This window comes from Myotis nattereri (assembly GCF_964212035.1).
Source record: "Myotis nattereri genome assembly, chromosome: 12".
Classification (NCBI taxonomy): Eukaryota; Metazoa; Chordata; class Mammalia; order Chiroptera; family Vespertilionidae; genus Myotis; species Myotis nattereri.
Genome location: NC_138087.1, coordinates 44,662,997 through 44,666,989, shown reverse-complemented (window position 1 = coordinate 44,666,989; position 3,993 = coordinate 44,662,997).

The window sequence follows — 3,993 nt, the reverse complement described above, 5'->3', positions numbered from 1 at the left end:
GCTGATGTCTACCCAGGGACACTGCTGGCTTACATTTGTGCTCAGGTATAACAGCTGCAGGGATTCGGTTTCCTATTTTCCCTTTAATCAATATCAAAATCTCTTTTTTTTTTTTTTTTGGCCACAATTAGTTTGTGCCTCATGGTTGGATATTAAGGGTATTCCCAAATTATATACTGTTTTAAACGTGAGCTATGAACACTTTTAGCTTTGTTTTCTTTTGTCTTTTTAAAGGATTTCCTTGGAATTCCCAGGAAAGGGATTCTTGGATCAAAACCTCTAAATTTCTAGGCTCTTGATTGCCTTCCAAGTGGACTATTCTTATACTGCCACCAATAATGTTTGAGTACCATTTCCTCTACATTTGGTATATAATTACCTTCATTACATACAACATCTGCATATACTGTATAATTATTTTCATCAATATTGCAACAGTAAAATGGCACATCACTGAGGTTTCATTCTGTGTTTTGTTTTTACCAGTGGCTCAATATTTTCTCTTGAGAATGTTTACATGTAAGAGGTAGGAGGGTTTGGTAGCAATGATTTCAGCTCTGGAGCCAGATTGCCCAAGTCAAAAACTGGCACCATCATCCACAAACTCGGACCTCTCTTCAAGCTTCAGCTTCTTTACTGGTTAAAAATTTAATTAGTCAATTTAAGTGTTTTAATTGGGATAGGGATCATACATACCGCTGTTTTTATAAAAAATAAGTCAGCCAATGTGTAATGTGGTTACACTGTATTTGTCACATAAGGAGCCCAAAGGAACATTAGCAATTTATTCCTTATTATTATTGATTGATTGATTTTAGAGAAAGAGAAAAAAACATTGAACCTAGCCTGTGTGACTTGGTGGTTGAACCAGAGATCGTGGTTCAATTCCTGGTCAAGGTACATGCCCAGGTTGAGGGCTTGATCTCCCAGAAGGGGGCATGCAAGAGGCAGCCAATTGATAATGTTTCTTTCTCATCGATGTTTCTATCTCTCTATCCCTCACCCTTCCTCTCTCTCTAAAAATCAATAAAAACACATTTTAAAAAATATGTTATGCATTCATTGATTGCTTCTTGTATGTGCCCTGACCAGGGATCAAACCCGCAACCTTGGTATATCAGGACAATGCTCTAATCAACTGTTTCATTATTGTTTATATCTTGTCTTGTCTGGACTTTGTTCAGATCTTCAGTTCATGTCTAAATGTAACTTTTTCAGACCCCCCAAATCAGAAACTGTCTTTCAAGTTTACTAACAAATACCTGTCTATACCCAATTTAATTCCACAACAAGCATCTCTTGTACAAAACAGAATCCTAGGTTCTGGGGTTAAAACAGTCATAAGTAACGCATCTCCCAGTACCAAGGAGCTCACACAATGGGTATTTGCTGACCCTTCTGGGAGAAATTAGAGGGTTGGTCAGTAAAATTAGTTATTTTTAGAACAATGCATCCACTGTAGAGCAGAAAGGAACTTTGGAGGGCACCTAGTCCTGCTAGAAACACCAGCTCTGGGGCTGTTACTAGGTTGTGGGGGTGGGATGGACTCTGATCCAATATTACCAGAAATGTGATCATTAAGAAAGACAGGACTCTGGGCCTCTTATTTTTTAGCCTTTAAGTAAGGCTCCCTGTGAATGTTTCAAGACAGGGACATGGTATTCAGCATTTCTCAAAGTTATTTGATCAAGAAAATATTTTAGAGAGGAGTATATTACCAGCCCGTAAGGGAAAACTCCATCTAGTCCCAAGTCCGTCTCTCCTCTTTAACTCAAGAGGAAGCTGGGGCCCAGGGGTATAAGTGCTCTTCTAAGGGTCAACTTCCAGAGCCTGGCACTTCACCCTGTCAGAATGTGTCCCTTCACACTGTACTGCATTGCCTCAACTCAATTCTTTTTTTTTTTTTTTTTTTTTTTTGGAGAAAGTGGGGGAAGGCGTTTGTTTGGTGGGCCACCCAAAGAACCCCAGACAAAAAATCTGACAATCCTTTGTGGTCAATAAAACCAAAGAAAAAAAAATCTGTATGAGTCAAACGTAAAATCTAATGTATGTTCTCTCTTTATATTTACACTTTATTTTTAACCCCTTCCAAAAAATGGTATGACTGAGCATGATCAATCTACCTTGTAAGGCAGATTTTCTCTGTGTTGCAAAATCACACCCACCATCAAACACTGGTCTCCTTCCTAATGGGTCCAATTTGGCACCAAGGACAATCCTCAGAATGGTCGGAAATGTCTATTGATACTAAGCAAGGTGTTTATGTTGAAGGCACTCACTTTGACCTGTCCTCATATTTTAAAATCCTGTATTTTTACAGCCATGTCTCCTACTTTCTGGGAATTCAACGGTTCTTTGAGAAAAGACAATCAAAACAACACTGTCAGGTTGTCTATAATGTACTTGTAAAATAGTTCAGCATAACCAGTAAGATACGTGCAGGGTTTCATATATGCCCTGGGGGCTGGGGAGGCTAAGAGCCCAAACAGGATCACATTCCTGGGACAGCCACACTCCAGGTGCATCTACTGCTGTCCATGTGCCTCAGGCATTTTCTCTGCAAACCGGAGGTTTTGTTTAATTAGCAGGAGTGTTACAACTGGATCTTCCTAGGTGAGTTTGATGACTTTGATTAGTTTAACAAATGTGTGAAAAGAATGAAGGAAGATGAGATCAGGGTGCTCCATCTATGTGGATGGGTTAGGGACATTCAGAGGCACATCCTGAACTTACAGCAAAAGAACAAACAAGTCTGGCAAATCCAATAGCCTGCGAAGATGCCCTAGGTGCATGCCTGGGTCCAGCTGCTGATTCCAGAAAAGGCATGTTTATTAGTCTCCAGCCCAATGGTCAGCTGACTCTTGTCACTGGAATGATGACAAATGTGCCTCTAGTGAACCTTTTGTAGGAGATGCAGAGCTTCTAGGCCAGTGATGGCGAACCTTTTGAGCTCAGCGTGTCAGCATTTTGAAAAACCCTAACTTAACTCTGGTGCTGTGTCACATATAGAAATTTTTTGATATTTGCAACCATAGTAAAACAAAGATTTATATTTTTGATATTTATTTTATATATTTAAATGCCATTTAACAAAGAAAAATCAACCAAAAAAATGAGTTCACGTGTCACCTCTGACACGCATGTCATAGGTTCGCCATCACTGCCCTAGGGGCTTTGATGTACATCTGAGAGGTAAGCTCTCAGTTAAGCATTACTGCCGTTAGTCTTCAAGTGCAAGGTCAAAAGTGGGAAATAATTGTAGAAAAGATGGTGAGAAGATTCAGGTGTATAGAGCTGAGCTGTTTTTACAACACTTCTGACACCAATTCAATCCTGTCATTAACTACCCAGAGTTAGCACAGACCCCAGATTAAGGGATCAGTCACATAAGGCTGTCCCTTTCAGATGTCAACTGCAAATGGGTGCCCATTACCTTCCTTCAGGTTAGAAAAATATGCTAGCACAGCTAGGACTCCTGAAAACACTTTACGTACTAATGCCAGTTTATTAGAAAGGATTTTACTCAGGAACAGCCGGTGGGAGAGCCACAAAGGGCAAGGTACTGGGGAAGAAGCACAGGCTTCCATGCCCTCTCGTGGCACATCACGCCTTGAGGTGTTCATCAACCCAGAAGCTCTCCAAGTGTGACTGTTAAGACTTTTTATAACCCAATTTCTAGGCACCTCCTTCCCGTTCCAGAGGTCAGTGTGCAGGTCGGTGGGTAGGGCTGAAAGTTCCAAGTCTCTGGTCTGGTGGCCAACCCCATCCTGAGGTTCCCTAGGGGCCCCCACACCTAAGTCACCTCATTAGCATAAACTCAGGTGTGGAAAGGAGCTTCTTTATGAATAACAAGGTGTTCCTATCAATCACTCAGGAAATTCCAAGGCTTAGCAGCTGTGTCAGGAACCAGGACAAAGACCAAATATTTCACAAGGGCCAAGCCTAGTAGCAATCTACATCATTGCTAATACTTTCCAAGGTGCCTACCACAAT